Genomic DNA, 18,013 nt, shown 5'->3' on the forward strand with positions numbered 1-18,013 from the left:
TGTGCTCTCAGTACAATAGCCAATCAAATTAGATCTACGTTGTTTTCATCACACATCATTCATCCAATCAAATTGCAGGAGAACCAATGAAGAAGAGTTGTCAAACAACGCGGCAGTGAGAAACAATTATGCCAAAGTTGGTTTCGTTCGGGTATAAAAACTACGACTTGGTCCACAAAAAACGAGTTGCCGTATGCAAATCACGCAGTTCGAATATTACAGATGGAGACGCAACAACTTCCAACTTCGTTCGACATTTGAAGTTGCACAAAGAAGGGTAAGTTTTGAATGTAAGATAACGTTTATTGGCTAAATAACGTGACTTTTATTTGCTGTGTAGTTAAATCAGTGAGGCTGCAAACTCATTGCTAACATTATAACTATAGACATCTTATAAGTAGACGCAGCATCGAGCGCTACTGCCTACTGGCGCAGACGAGATGCGGGGCCGCCATCTTGGAGTGGTGATCCGCTCCACTCAGGGCAATTCATTTGGCAGGAGCAATGAACTGTCAGCGCATTAAATTCATCTTACCTCACTGAATACCACTGATTTTCACGTGCTTTTTTGTCGTACGTGTAGCTATGATAACGGACACATGTTTTGGCGTGTTTTGTTATTCATAGTTTGCTTAACAGTGATATAATATTCTTATATGCTATAAGTGACCAGACGTCCGAGATCAAAACTGGGAATATAATCCCAGAGAAGGGGGAAAAAAACGGTCAGCTATTTTTAAATTGAAGAAACAATATGGTTAGGTTATATATACATGCGTATATCTTATATAAACAATGTATGAATACATTAGAAATCTGTATATCTTATAGACTGTATCTCTGTTGCTGCAGCAGCAGAGAGTTTATTCTGTCTTGACACTTTGTATTGTTTTTTGTATTACATTCTTCCCTTAAACGATCATGTTTACAGTGATTGTTTTATATGTATTTTTTATGTATGTCGCTTTGGATAAAAGCGTCTGCCAAATACTTAAACATATATAAACACCTGAAAGTCTTTATATCAGCTAAAATCACCAATCTGTTTCACTGGATTCAGAATAAAACCAAACTCTGTCTTACCCAACAATGTTAGTATTTGAATATTGTTATTTGGAAACTTATTCCTGTTACTATTATACTCTTAAGAAAGTATTGTCTTATATTTTGCCTAAAATGAGAATGCATGATAATCAGTGGCGGCTGGTGAATTTTGTTTTAGGTGGGGCTGAAAGTTTGTAAACCAAACCCCTGTAGGGGCGTCATCCTCCCCCAGAAGATTTATTTGTGATTTTCACATACAAATATTGAAGATCTTTGCTCCTTCTCAACTCTGTGGTAATATTATTTTCATAAAATACAACCATTAGTACGTTAATGTTAAATCTTACTTGTGAAAAGTAATCCCCCGATTCCTATTTTCAACAGTCCGCTCATTTGAGCAGGAAAACGCTGAACACCATCTTTGTTTTCTACCTGTCAACTGGTTTAGGCTGCTCGCCGGCTCCTCATCACCACTTCAAGATGGCGGCCAAATTGCTCGCGTCACAGCACCCAATGCTGCTTCTACTTATAAGATGTCTATGGTTATAACGTCATCGCAAACACGGCAATCTATTTCGTCCACTGCAGTTCGCTACCTTATTCATACTTTTTGTCAAGTGATTTTCTTAAGCAGGGTTGCATAAGGTACCTACACATAATGTTACGTTAGTCAATGTATCACACACAGTAACATAACGTTAGACGGCGGTCAGCAGCACCGGGTATTTTAGCCACCTACAAAAAGACAAACATAGTCAAATAAAGGTCAGTTAAAATGCATACTATATTAAGAATATGTGTACATATTGCATAGGGCCCTGACATCTAAAAAATACAACTCTGTTCATTGTTATGTTCATGTATTTGTTATGTTTTTCATGTGTACGCACACATCAACACACATACAGTATGAGATGAGATCAATGAGATAAGGTAAGAACAGGATAGAAACTGCTGTGGAACTAGTTACAATGCAATATGCCATGGAAATACAATGTTAACACTTTTGTACAAATAAGTACAGTTGCACTTGCTTTTTCAAATGTGTTTATTCTGTAAAGGAATGAGTTAAATGTTTAAAATGACTGGTTAATAGTGCTATTATGAAGTGCAATGTCAGCACAATTTTTTTCCTGCAATTTCAAATGCACTTGTTTTAATAAATAAATACAGCGTTTTAAAAGCATACACAATCTGTGTACCGGTAAATATATTAGTCTGTGGTTAAAATGACTTGAAAGGACTCGAAACTCAAAATGCAGGACTTGGGACTGGACTTGAGACTTTCCAGTCTTGACTTTGGACTTGACTCGGGACTTGCCTGTCTTGACTCGGGACTTGACTCGAGACTTGAGGGCAAAGACTTGAGACTTACTTGTGACTTGCAAAGCAATGACTTGGTCCCACCTCTGGAATACATTTGTGGTCAAAAGCTTGCACTCAATTGCCACAGTGCTCCTGATTTTCAAAAGGGTCAATGTTCACTGTAGTCAGAGAAAAGTTTCATGTTTTCCTTCAACCACATTTTCACTCAGTCATTTCCATTCTACTTCCATTCCATTCATGTCAGCAATTCAACTTCAAATGTGAAACTAATATATGATATAAACTCATGCAAAGTGAGATATGTCAAGCCTTTATTATACATTTTGATTATCATGGCTTACAGTTTTTGAAGACCCAACACATTATGAGATTTTCCATTCAAGGTTTTTATAAACTGTACGCCATTATCATCAACATTATATCAAAAGAAGACTTGAAATGTCTTGAGTTGCCTGTTGTGTATATGATAGAATGTAAATCATTGTAAATCCAAACAAACCATTCTAATATTGATGAGTTTCATCAGTATATTTTCTAGGGAGATGACAAAAAGATTTTAAAAGTTTAAAACATTTTACTAAATGTTGCATTCTTGCATAAATAACGTATTTTAATAAATTCTACAGAATATTTCATTCCTATATTTTCAAAAGTAATTTTTTTCTATTCTATGTGTCTCTTAAGACCTCACCGTTGGCTTTGTAAGGCCATGTTACCTTTCAACAAGGGCTGTCAAGGGGACAAAATATTTAGTCGTGATTAATCGCATTTCGTTCATAGTCAACTCAAAATTAATCGCAATTAAACGCAGATATATATAATTTTTCATCATTAATAAGTGAACCCTAGACCGATCATTTTCAAGTTGTAACACCTTGAACGGATCATTACTTTGAAATCATGAAATCGTCAATCATGAAATGTGTTTTAGACATTATGCTTTTTTAAACTGCTCAACACAAAAAGGACAACCACGATTTAATGACAATAAAAAAAAAATGTCTGCTGTGTGTTGGTTTCTTGCCAGATTTTGTATAAATAGAGAATTTATATTCCTGCTTTAGGAGCACTTGCATTCAGAGCAGGAGCTACACTTCCATGATAGCAGATAACGGTTTAACTCATAAATAACACAAAATGTGAATTGTTATGATCATGCTTTGATTATCAAAGATATTTGGTAATATCCATCCATCCATTTTCTACCGCTTGTCCCTTTTGGGATCTGCTGAAATCTGTGATATTTCTACCTGAATAAATGTTTTTGATATTCTGTACATGACATGTTGTACAAGTTATTGGTCTTCCTATTGCTGCATGACAATGTTTCAACCTCCTCTATTAATTAATAAAATGTAATATCCAGCCTGCTAATCATTCTGTAATTGAGGATTTTACCAGAAATTGATATAAAATGCATGATTGTAATGTAAGACATTTTATTTTGTGAATGCAGTTAAACCGAATGTATAGCGTAGAGCTTTTATTTTGAAGACGGGATAGTTTGTGATTGGTTTGAGAAAGTGTCTTGACATGCTTTGATGTTGGATCAACTGTTTGCAATTAAAAAAAAGTCTCCTTTCGACTTCCTGCCGACCGTCTTTCATTTTTGTTGAGCTTTTATGTCATCTTACTTACTAAAGCAGTCACAGCAACAATGTAAATATTATCTTATTACTGCATCTTAACTGTAATCTAAACACGGAAGTGAAGCACCACCCACCTCTGAACGACGCATGCATCAGGCATTGTCACCTCTTCTCACGGCGAAAAATAGTCCTTTCCTGTCTGGAGAACAACTTGCCATGGCTTTGAACCTGATATTTCAATAAGGTAGCCTTTCCTTCCTTTCCTTCGTCCATTTCTGCTCGCTTTTGGTAAGTGAACGGCAGCCAAATCCCACCCGCTACGGCACGGCTCAAAGGTAAAAAAGGACACGTGCGCGTTCATCTCCCATTAAAATAGTTAGTGCTGTTATTGATATTCATAGTTAACACTTTATTACCGCGTTAACTTTGTTTTAAATTAGATTTTCCTCTAAAGTTATATTTCTCCTCTTGTTGAGAATAATTTTTGTACGTTCCTGGGTAGTAGGTTATAATTTGCTTTGTACATAGTTTTTGATGTATTCAGCCGCACCAAATCATTACATTTTACTAATTTAGATTCCATAAATAAAGGATTTGTATGTTCTCTATATCAAACATTATGTATTATTCTAACCGCCCTCTTTTGTAACAGGGTTAGTGTATGTAGTGCACTTTAGTAATTATTTCCTTCACTTCTACACAATAACTCAGATATGATAACACTAGCGATAGCGAGCAGTATAGAATACAAAGTGATTTTTTTAGGTCCAGAAAATAAAAACTAATTTCCACTTTATGTTGCATATTTTTTCAATTAGATTTCGAGTTCATTTTATCACTGTTATTACACCCAAAATTAGGTTTATTTTACTCTTTAAATGTTTACTCAATTTTTTGGTATTTTTGTTTGACTTTCTCTTGTACTGTTATCAAAGAGCATTATTTTACTTTTACTGAGATTCAAAGATAGTCTGTTTTTGTCAAAAATTCTTTTAAATGTTTAATTTCTTCTGTTATTATTTGCATTAGCTTCCGTGTGTTCGCTCCTGAACAAAACACTGTTGTGTTGCCTGCTAATAGTATTAACTTTAATTCCGTAGTAACTTTACAGATGTTGTTTATATAAATATCAAACCATTGTAGTCCTAGTATTGACCCCTGGGGTACGCCACAAGATATATTCAGTGTTTTAGACGTGTGTTCGCCTAGCTTCACATATTGCTTCCTGTTGGTGAAGTAGCTTCGTATCCACTTCAGTACCAGCCCTCTGATGTCATACCGTTCTAATGTATTAATTAAGAATACTGTTACTACACTTTGTTTACCATCTATTGCGTTAGTAATTTTTTCTGTTATTTTGATTAATGCCATCAATGTTGAAATGTTAGCTCTAAATCCGTGTTTATTTTCTGCTAGTGTTCAACTTAAGTTTTGAATTTCTCTAATCTTTTATTTAATAATTTTTCGATGATTTTTGAAAATTGTGGAAGTAAAGAAATCGATCTGTAGTTTGTAAATTGGTGCTTGTCTCCAGTTTTACATATTGGTAACACTTCCGCTATTTTTCATTTTGTCAGGGAATTTGCCTGTTTAAAACAATACGTTGCTTATATGTTTTAGAGGTTCAGGAATTTCTTCTATAACATTTTTAACTGATTCCGCATCCATCCCATGACGAGGTGGGGCAGTTGGGAGAGTGGCCGTGCCAGCAACCTGAGGGTTCCTGGTTCAATCCCCACCTTCTACCAACCTCGTCATGTCCGTTGTGTCCTTGAGCAAGACATTTCACCCTTGCTCCAGTCCTGATGGGTTGTGGTTAGGGCCTTGCATGGCAGCTCCCGCCATCAGTGTGTGCATGTGTGTATGAATGGGTGAATAGTGAAATAGTGTCAAAGCGCTTTGAGTACCTTGAAGGTATACAAGTAACCCTATTTACCATTTAGATTTGTACAAACCCAAAAGCAGTGAAGTTGGCATGTTGTGTAAATCGTAAATAAAAACAGAATACAATGATTTTCAAATCCTTTTCAACTTATATTCATTTGAATGTACTGCAAAGACAAGATATTTAATGTTTAAACTGAGAAACAATTTTTTTTTTTTTTGGCAAATAATCTTTAACTTAGAATTTAATGGCAGCAACACTTTGCAAAAAAGTTGGCACAGGGGCATTTTAACCACTGTGTTACATGGCCTTTCCTGTTAACAACACTCAGTAAACATTTGGGAACCGAGTAGACCAATTTTTTAAGCTTTTCAGGTGAATTATTTCCCATTCTTGCTTGATGTACAGCTTAAGTTGTTCAACAGTATGGTGTCTCCGTTGTCGTATTTTACGCTTCATAATGCGGCACACATTTTCAATGGGAGACAGGTCTGGACTACAGGCAGGACAGTCTAGTACCCGCACTCTTTTACTACGAAGCCTGTTGTAAAACGTGCAGAATGTGGCTTGGCATTGTCTTGCTGAAATAGGCAGGGGCGTCCATGAAAAAGACTTTGCTTGGATGGCAACATATGTTGCTCCTAATCCTGTATGTACCTTTCAGCATTAATGGTGCCTTTACAGATGTGTAAGTTACCCATGCCTTGGACACTAATGCACCCCTATACCATCACAGATGCTGGCTTTTGAACTTTGCGCCTATAACAGTCCAGATGGTTCTTTTCCTCTTTGGTCCGGAGGACACAACGTCCACAGTTTCCAAAAACAATTTGAAATGTGGACTTGTCAGACCACAGAACACTTTTCCACTTTGCATCAGTCCATCTTAGATGATCTCGGGCCCAGCAAAGTCGGCGCCGTTTCTGGGTGTTGTTGATAAATGGCTTTCGCTTTGCATAGTAGTTTTAATGTCATGATCGTTACCCGGATCATGGCATGATTTATGTTGGTTATGTTTCTGGTTTTAGTCTGTTTCCTGGTTGCACCCTCTTTTCCTGTTCATTCTTGGTTTCCATGGGCACTGATTCTCCTCACCTGTCTTAGTTTTGCAATTAGTGTTTCCACCAGGTGTTTTGGCTAATCACTCCCCTTTATAGTTTCCTGTCACCCAGCAGTAAGTGCTGGGTCAATGTTTGCAATAGGCAACATTTACGTCCTCCTGTTTTTGCTCCACGCTCTTTATATTATTCTGCCGACCAGAATCCCGGTTTTTTCACCCTTGGTGACATTTTGATTTTTATTTAGCTCCACGCTTGCTAGCGTCCTCAGTTTTTGTATTTTTGTCCTGTCTTTTATTTATTAAATATACTTAAATCTTACCTGCACTCCACTCCTGCTTGTCTCCTGCCTTGGAAGGAACACGACAACCACAACCATGCACCGAAGACGTAACAGATTGACCCAGCCAGACGAAGTGTTCCTGTCCAACACGGACAAACAAGAGATCCTCCTGGAACTCCAAGCGGACACCCAGCCGTGGCAACACGAGGACGAAGCCGAGCTGTCCGAAGAAGACCTTCCGGCCGACGCCATGGTAGCATGGGAGCAGCTAATGGCTAAGTTCACGGAAGCAGAGACCCGTTTCCTCCCCCACTCTCAAGCCACCCGGACGTCGTCCACCCCACCCGGTACGCGAAGGCTCGGGCAGCGGGGCAGCTCAGAGCAGGCGCAGAAGGGGTACCAGATGGACACTTTGCCCTCAACAATGTCTGCCAGGCTCTTCCCGTGCGGCTTCTTCTCCCCTCAGTCACCACCTGCTGGCAACTGTCCAGAAAGGCGCCAGCGGCGCAGACTCACAAGGCCAGATTCCAGGCTTCCTAGAGCCCACCCGCCCGTGCCCTCTGCTCCCGCCGAACAAGCGCTCCCCCCACCAGCTCCATCTAGCATCTGGAATCTGCTTCCTGAGGGGGGGGCCAGTGCTGGTAGCGTGTCAGCGGGACAAGCAGACCTCATTCCACTGAGGATGCTGCCTGCCTCTCCTCCAGCGGGGGCGCTGTCTGCTTCGGTCCTACTTCCTGCCCCAGTGCCACAAAGCAAGTTGGACCCGCCAGAGAAGTACAGTCCGGCTTGGGTGGATGAGTGGTACCGCAAGGTACTTATTGAACTGCAACTGGAGGAACAATCCCAATCAGCAGAGAACACTCCGCCCACTCCTCTGGCTCCTCCCACGCCGACAGCCCGAACGCCTGCCACTCTGACGCCACCATCAACCCTGGTGGTCCTGCAAACGCCATCCTCTCCACCTCCTGCTCCAGCGCTGCAAAGCACAAGAGACCCCGCAGAGACCGACCCAGTAAAAAGGGCATTGCACCAACAGTCCAAACAACTTGGACAACAGGAGGAACAGTTTGGCGTTCTTGGGGCTTGCGTCAACGCCATGGCGGAGCACCAAGATGCCCGCCTTGATGCATTGGAGAAACAGATGGGAAGTATACTCTCCGCACTGCAGGTGATGATTCCCCCTACGGCCAACCCAGCAGTCCAGCTGAGACATCCACCACCCACAGAGACTCCGTTGCCTGATTCGTCCTTGGCTCCGCCCACGCCGACAGACGAGCCGCCTGCTCCGCCTATGGCTCCGCCCACGCCGACAGACGAGCCGCCTGCTCCGCCTCTGGCTCCGCCCACGCCGACAGACGAGCCGCCTGCTCCGCCCACGCCGACAGACGAGCCGCCTGCTCCGCCTCTGGCTCCGCCCACGCCGACGGCGCCTCCTGCTTCCATGGCGACGGCGCCTCCTGCTTCCATGGCGACGACGCCTCCTGCTTCCATGGCGACGACGCCTCCTGCTTCCATGGCGACGACGCCTCCTGCTTCCATGGTGACGACGCTTCCTGCTTCCACGGCGACGACGCCTCCTGATTCCACGGCGACGACGCCTCCTGATTCCATGGCGACGACGCTTCCTGTTTCCACGGCGACGACGCTTCCTGTTTCCACGGCGACGACGCTTCCTGTTTCCACGGCGACGACGCTTCCTGTTTCCACGGCGACGACGCTTCCTGTTACCATGGCGACGACGCCTCCCGCGCCTGCCTCGCCTACGACGTACCCACCTCGTGTCCGGCGGGCCGCAGCACGGCGCCGCCCACCTCCTCGTGTCCGGCGGGCTGCACCTCGGCGCCGCCCACCTCCTCTTCTCCGGCGGGCCGCACCTCGGCGCCGCCCACCTCCTCTTGTCCGGCGGGCCGCACCTCGGCGCCGCCCACCTCCTCTTGTCCGGCGGGCCGCACCTCGGCGCCGCCCACCTCCTCTTGTCCGGCGGGCCGCACCACGGCGCCGCCCACCTTGTCGTTTCTGGACTTTTCATGGACGCTTTTGGCGCCAACAGCAGCGACGCCCCAGACTTTGGTACAGGACTCAAAGACTGCTGAGGTTCTGGCGCCAGTCTCGTCCGCCTCCTCAACGGCCACAGACATGGCCGTTCCGAGGTCGCCCGCCTCGACGATTGCGGCGACAATCCACCCGCCGCCGCCACCTGACTTGTCCCCGGTGGCTTCGGGGACACATTGCCTGGCGGCCCACCACCAAGTCCTCCCTCCACCCTCCCGTGACTTTTGACTTTCTGGGTTTTTTTTGTTGGGGAGGGGTTTTCTAGTTTGGGACGTCTGGGATCCGTCCCTTAAGGGGGGGGTTATGTCATGATCGTTACCCGGATCATGGCATGATTTATGTTGGTTATGTTTCTGGTTTTAGTCTGTTTCCTGGTTGCACCCTCTTTTCCTGTTTATTCTTGGTTTCCATGGGCACTGATTCTCCTCACCTGTCTTAGTTTTGCAATTAGTGTTTCCACCAGGTGTTTTGGCTAATCACTCCCCTTTATAGTTTCCTGTCACCCAGCAGTAAGTGCTGGGTCAATGTTTGCAATAGGCAACATTTACGTCCTCCTGTTTTTGCTCCACGCTCTTTATATTATTCTGCCGACCAGAATCCCGGTTTTTTCACCCTTGGTGACATTTTGATTTTTATTTAGCTCCACGCTTGCTAGCGTCCTCAGTTTTTGTATTTTTGTCCTGTCTTTTATTTATTAAATATACTTAAATCTTACCTGCACTCCACTCCTGCTTGTCTCCTGCCTTGGAAGGAACACGACAACCACAACCATGCACCGAAGACGTAACATTTAACTTGCACTTACAGATGTCGCAACAAACTTTAGTTACTGACAGTGTTTTTCTGAAGTGTTCCTGAGCCCATGTGGTGATATATTTTACACACTGATGTTGATGCAGTACCGCCTGAGGGATCTAAGGTCACGGGCGTACAGCTTACGTGCAGTGATTTCTCTAGATTCTCTGAAACTTTTAATGATATTACTGACCATAGATAGTAAAATCCCTAAATTGCTTGCAATAGCTTGTTGAGAAATGTTGTTCATAAACTGTTCGACAATTTGTTCCTAAAGTGGTGACACTAGTCCCATCCTTGTTTGTGAATGACTGAGCATTTCATGGAAGCTGCTTTTATACCCAATCATGGCAACCACCAATTCCCAATTAGCCTGTTCCAAATAAGTGTTTCATGAGCATTCCTCAACTTTTTCAGTCTTTTTTGCCAGTTGTGCCAGCTTTTTTGAAACAGGTTGCAGGCATCAAATTCCAAATGAGTTAACATTTGCAAAAAATATCAAAGTTTCTCAGTTCGAACGTTAAGTATCTTGTCTTTTCAGTCTATTCAATTGAATATAGGTTGAAAAGGATTTGCAAATCATTGTATTCTGTTTTTATTTACGATTTATACAACGTGCCAACTTGACTGGTTTTGGGTTTTGTGCTTCCTTACAATTTTGATGATTTTCTCTTTTTTTTACATTACCCGGTACTAAGGAACATCAAGTTGGGATTTCTTTATATCTTATCATTCAAGTCCTCAACATCATTCACATTTGGAATCCTTTGTTCCAGCTTTATTCTACAAACCCCGTTTCCATATGAGTTGGGAAATTGTGTTAGATGTAAATATAAACGGAATACAATGATTTGCAAATCATTTTCAACCCATATTCAGTTGAATATACTACAAAGACAACATATTTAAAGTTCAAACTGATAAACATTTTTTTCCCCGCAAATAATCATTAACTTTAGAATTTTATGCCAGCAACACGTGACAAAGAAGTTGGGAAAGGTGGCAATAAATACTGATAAAGTTGAGGAATGCTCATCAAACACTTATTTGGAACATCCCACAGGTGTGCAGGTTAATTGGGAACAGGTGGGTGCATCCCAAAAAATGCTCAATCTTTCACAAGAAAGGATGGGGCGAGGTACACCCCTTTGTCCACAACTGCGTGAGCAAATAGTCAAACAGTTTAAGAACAACGTTTCTCAAAGTGCAATTGCAAGAAATTTAGGGATTTCAACATCTACGGTCCATAATATCATCAAAAGGTTCAGAGAATCTGGAGAAATCACTCCACGTAAGCGGCATGGCCGGAAACCAACATTGAATGACCGTGACCTTCGATCCCTCAGACGGCACTGTATCAAAAACCCACATCAATCTCTAAAGGATATCACCACATGGGCTCAGGAACACTTCAGAAAACCACTGTCACTAAATACATTTTGTCGCTACATCTGTAAGTGCAGGTTAAAGCTCTACTATGCAAAGCGAAAGCCATTTATCAACAACATCCAGAAACGCCGCCGGATTCTCTGGGCCCGAGATCATCTAAGATGGACTCATGCAAAGTGGAAAAGTGTTCTGTTGTCTGACGAGTCCGCATTTCAAATTGTTCTTGGAAATATTCGACATCGTGTCATCCGGACCAAAGGGGAAACGAACCATCCAGACTGTTATCGACCCAAAGTTCAAAAGCCAGCATCTGTGATGGTATGGGGGTGCATTAGTGCCCAAGGCATGGGTAACTTACACATCTGTGAAGGCACCATTAATGCTGAAAAGTACATACAGGTTTTGGAATAACATATGCTGCCATCTAAGTGTCGTCTTTTTCATGGACGCCCCTGCTTATTTCAGCAAGACAATGCCAAGCCACATTCAGCACGTGTTACAACAGAGTGGCTTCTTAAAAAAAGAGTGCGGGTACTTTCCTGGCCTGCCTGCAGTCCAGACCTGTCTCCCATCGAAAATGTGTGGCGCATTATGAAGCGTAAAATACAACAGCGGAGACCCCGGACTGTTGAACGACTGAAGCTCTACATAAAACAAGAATGGGAAAGAATTCCACTTTCAAGGCTTCAACAATTAGTTTCCTCAGTTCCCAATCGTTTATTGAGTGTTGTTAAAAGAAAAGGTGATGTAACATAGTGGTGAACATGCCCTTTCCCAACTACTTTGACACGCGTTGCAGCCATGAAATTCAAAGTTAATTATTATTTGCAAAAAAAAAATAAAGTTTATGAGTTTGAACATCAAATATCTTGTCTTTGTAGTGCATTCAATTGAATATGGGTTGAAAAGGATTTGCAAATCATTGTATTCCGTTTATATTTACATCTAACACAATTTCCCAACTCATATGGAACGGGGTTTGTAATATTCACAAAGTAATCATTAAAGTGTTTAGCTAGTTTGTTCATATTGTCAATTTTTATATTACAATCCAGAAAATATATTTTTTTTATACAAACATTTTAAATCCCTTTGTCATCCACGGTTAATTGTTCTTCATTGGTTTCTTACTAAGCTATGTCATAAACAATCAGGAGCGATTTGAGAAATGTTCCATTTGCTTCATCTACATAATTTTCACGGACCACAACGTCCCAATTTTGTCCTCTTAGTTCATTCTTCATTGCAATCATGTTTTTCTCTGTGCACTCTCTCTGAAAAGTCTTTGTCGTCAACGCCATGAATTGATTTACGTAGACCCCGACATAAACAAGTTGAAAAACTTATTCGGGTGTTACCATTTAGTGGTCAATTGTACGGAATATGTACTGTACTGTGCAATCTACTAATAAAAGTTTCAATCAATCAACCAATCAAAGCCTCTTCTCCTGTAGTAGTCGTCATAGAACGTAAAAACTGGCAAATGATCACTGATGTCCATTATGAGCAGAGCGCTTGTGGCAATATCAAAGTCATCTGTGAAAATATTATCAATGAGTGTGGCACTGTGTCCTGTGATTCTGCTTGGTTTGGTGATTTTTGGATACAGACTCATAATGTACATTGTATCTATAAAGTCATCAATGATTTTCTGCTTATTTGGGTTCAAAAGGTAGATGTTAAAGTCTCCACATAAGAAAATCTGATTGACTGATTTTAGTGAAGGTTGTCTTAATCCAGTCTTCAAACAGCCCACACTTGATTTCGGTGCTCTATATATACACATGTGATCAATACATTTTGGCGTTTCTCATTGCATATTTCAGTAGTTAAGACATTGTCAATAACAAATGACATTTACCACCTGATCCTGATCCTGATCCCGATCCTGATCCGATCCCATAACCCCGCAGGGTTGTTGGGGCACCACAGAGGATCTGTTTATCAGCTCTCTCTATCCCTCTCTGTCCTCAGCAGCTCTCATTGCCTCAGTGAGTTTCAAGTGAGTCCATTCTCTGATGTTATCTTCCCATCTTTTCTTTTGTCTCCCTCGTCTCCTGCCACCTTGTATGGTGCCTTGCAGGATGGTTTTTGCGAGGCCTGAGGATCTGGTGATGTGACCGTACCACCTCAGTTTCCGCTTTATGACCGTGGTGAACAGGTCATCATGTGGGCCGAGGGCTTTGCTGATCTTCTGCCGGACTTCTTCTTTTGTGACATGTTGGGTGTAGGAGATACCCATGAGTCTTCCGTAGCATCTCATCTCCATGCTCTGAATTATTTTCTGCAGCTCTGCTGTAAGGGTCCATGTTTCACAGGCGTAAAGGAAGATTGACATTACAAGTGAGCGCTGTAATCTCACTTTTGATGCCAGACTGATGTTTGTGTCTTTCCATCTGGGCTTGAGTTTTGCCAGGGCAGCAGTTGTTTGAGCACTTCTGGCAAGGACTTCCCGTTTGGGTCCTTCATCTGACACGATTGCTCCGAGGTACTTGAAGCTCAACACCGTGTCCAGTGCCTGTCCATTGACTTTGATGTCTGAGCAGATGCCATTGCTGTTGTTGGTCATCATTTTGTTTTTTTCAGCATGGATATCCATTCCATAGGCTCGGGAGGTGGTATCATTTACCACTCTGTATTGCAAATCCTTCATCGCGTACACTGCCACTCTCCCTTCACTCTTGTTATTTCTACAAATGGAATTTAGTTCATATCCTTCCAGTTTGAAATATTTTCCTTTCTTGTCATAAATCCACGTTTCTGATGCTGCAATTACTCTGAAAGGTTTATTTAATTAAATTTACTCCTCCGGTTGCGGAGGAGAGTCTGCCCCAAGTGGAGGAGTTCAAGTACCTCGGAGTCTTGTTCACGAGTGAGGGAAGAGTGGATCGTGAGATCGACAGGTGGATCGGTGCGGCGTCTTCAGTAATGCGGACGCTGTATCGATCCGTTGTGGTGAAGAAGGAGCTGAGCCGGAAGGCAAAGCTCTCAATTTACCGGTCGATCTACGTTCCCATTCGCCTATGGTCTTGAGCTTTGGGTTATGACCGAAAGGACAAGATCACAGGTACAAGCGGCCGAAATGAGTTTCCTCCGCCGGGTGGCGGGGCTTTCCCTTAGAGATAGGGTGAGAAGCTCTGCCATTCGGGGGGAGCTCAAAGTAAAGCCGCTGCTCCTCCACATCGAGAGGAGCCAGATGAGGTGGTTCGGGCATCTGGTCAGGATGCCACCTGAACGCCTCCCTCGGGAGGTGTTTAGGGCACGTCCGACCGGTAGGAGGCCACGGGGAAGACCCAGGAAACGTTGGGAAGACTATGTCTCCCGGCTGGCCTTGGAACGCCTCGGGCTTCCCTGCTTAGGCTGCTGCCCTCGTGACCCGACCTCGGATAAGCGGAATAAGATGGATGGATGGGTTTATTTAAATTGTTCCAAAAAAAGCTTTGTACTGTTGTAATTTGTATATGAACTTCTGCAGTTCAGATGAATGATTGACAGGTTGTTATCGGATTTAATGTTGGTTATTTACTGTCCATGTCTATAATACAAGCAGTTGTTCATTCTATGGGAGAAGAAATGTATGTCCGGATCTCTGTCATTTTCCACCAATGTTCCCTCTAATTGTTCATGTGTGTGAGCAAACACAAAAACTCCCTGAGCATTCAGTGGAGCACATGTGAGCAACATCACATGTGGCAATACCAGCAGCACACCTGTCTCAAACCAATATTTTATTATAACACTCAAATGAGAGGAGTCATTTTCATGAGATTATTTTGTAATATTAGTGATTTGGCCCACTTGTAATGAAAATAAAATAAATCTTGTTTTTCATAAGCTATGGAATAGTATTGTACAATATGTCTGGGTGGGGGTCCTGCTTTGGAAATCATTTGTACCCCTTTCAGAGATCACATTTAGTTGCCCTTAAACATCCTCATGTTGCACAATGAAATGTAAGCATAGGATGAAGTGTGCATTCCTGTAACTTTCTCTAGTAACAGCATTCCATGATTGATATCAATAAATGAACATTAATAATAAATGACAGTAACATAAGCATACGTATGACTGAGGAGTCATAGTGTAATTTTGTTTGGTGTTTGAGTTGTCCGACTTTTTGTGTGGCCATAAACGCACCAGTGGCTTAGTGGTATGCGTGTTGGTGACAGATGACAAGTTGCTTTTGGCCTGGATTGTACGGCAGAAAATGACTAGTTTTTCGAGATAGAAGTGTTTTACTCATGTTTTTGGTGTGGTTATGGCCGAATATAAACAGTTTTGCTCAATAAAGTGATTGATATAATTCCTGCCCTCGAAGCATCTCGATAGACGTTACAATAATTGAACGGTGTTCAATTGAACGGTGTTGACGAACACCGTTAGGGCCGCTCGTTGTCACTGTCACTCAGAGTTGCATTGCAAAATTACACAGAATAAATGATGTGTTTATTTTGTTTAGAATATATATATATATATATATATATATATATATATATATATATATATACATATATATATCTATTTTCTACCGCTTGTCCCTCTCGGGGTTATGGGGGTGTTTGAGCCTATCCCAGTTCCATTCGGGCGGAAGGCGGGTACACCCTGGACAAATCGCCACCTCATCGCAGGACAGGCAACATTTACACTCACATTCACACACTAGGGTCAATTTAGTGTATGTATATATGTATATATATATATATATATATATATATATATATATATATATATATATATATATATATATATATTTATATATACAGTATATATATATATATATATATATATATATACCGTATATGTACCGAGGATGTTGTTGTGGCTTGTGCAGCCCTTTGAGACACTTGTGATTTAGGGCTATATAAATAAACATTGATTGATTGATTGATTGATATATATACTGTATATATATATATATATATATATATCTATATATATATACTGTATATATATACATATATATATATATATATATATATGTATATATATGTGTATATATATATATATATATATATATATATATATATATATATATATATAAGATATATATATATATATATATACATGTATATATATATATATATATATATACAGGGCCGGCCCGTGGCATAGGCCGTATAGGCAAATGCTAAGGGCGCCGTCTATCAGGGGGCGCCACGCCAGTGCCACAAATGTTGGAGAAAAAAAAAGAAAAAAAATAAGTTGGTACTATTATTTCTAAATACAAAAAATAATCCCACGTTAATTAAAATGCAAAGTAAAGCCTATTTAACAGAAATATTATTTGTTACAACATTACGCCCCCCCCCTCCTCCCCCCGCACGGTGCGCCCCTTCCTTCCCGTATCATGACTCTTTTTGGACGTCACCACATCAAAAAATCAACACAAGATACCAAAACTGTCAGGTGCCCAGGGAAGAAAAAAGAGAAAAGAAGAGGAGGAGAAACGAGAAAAGACAGAGGTAGCAGGTAGGTAACGTTAGCCTACATTAAATTATTTGTCTGTTACAGAATGTGATAGTAACCTGGCTTTTTAGCATTAAGCTAATGTTACATGATTCGGCAATTGCTAATCAATAAATAGCTAGTTCTGTTTTAACGTCGGGTTAATATTGTGGAGGGGGCTAAATTGTTATGGAAAATAATAATGTAACGTTAGGTAATTACAGTACTCCCACCTTACATTCCTCAGGGACATTTCTTTCTTTCTTTAGTTTATTTCGAACATGAACACACTTACATCATAATACATCACACAATTTCATATCATTTCATTTTACATCATGCACGAAAAGGAGTAGGAAGAAGCAAAGCTTATTTAATCCTACCCCTTTCCCATTTCAAAGCGTTTACAAATATATAGAATCATTTACTGACCTTTTTATATAATAAAATAACATCTATGAATTAGTATACAACAGTTTTGTAATATGTAATTAATTAATTAATTCAGTCATTATTAACATACTGAGATGAAGAATATCTTATTGTCAATAAGGTTGAAAGTATTTCTCATAATTCTTCTTCTTTGTACTCTGTAAGCACTATTATTTTGAACAACCTCTTAAACTGGATCATATCAGTACAATTTTTAACTTCTTTACTTAATCCATTCCATCATTTAATTCCACATACTGATATGCTAAAAGTTCCAAGAGTTGTACGTGCATATAAATGTTTGTATTAGATCTTTTAAGCAGGTGTTTTTTGTTTACATTGTTATTGCCTTCTGGTTAGCTAATGTTTGCCCTGCAGGTAATCGTCACTTTTCCACCCCTTTATATATTAGGTATAGTTGTAAGTAAAAAAAAAAAAAGGTCAAAGACAAAGCTATTCGGGTTCTTGTGAGTATATACACTTCACTGCCGATGTGGGGGGGCGCCACCTAAAATCTTGCCTAGGGCGCCAGATTGGTTAGGGCCGGGCCTGTATATATGTGTGTGTGTATGGTTAGCGCCTTGCATGGCAGCTCCTACCATCAGTGTGTGAATGTGTGTGTCAATGGGTGAATGTGGAAATAGTGTCAAAGCGCTTTGAGTTCCTTAAAAAAGGTAGAAAAGCGCTATGCAAGTATAACCATTTACCATTTATT

This window comes from Nerophis lumbriciformis, linkage group LG14, assembly GCF_033978685.3.
Source record: "Nerophis lumbriciformis linkage group LG14, RoL_Nlum_v2.1, whole genome shotgun sequence".
Taxonomy (NCBI): domain Eukaryota; kingdom Metazoa; phylum Chordata; class Actinopteri; order Syngnathiformes; family Syngnathidae; genus Nerophis; species Nerophis lumbriciformis.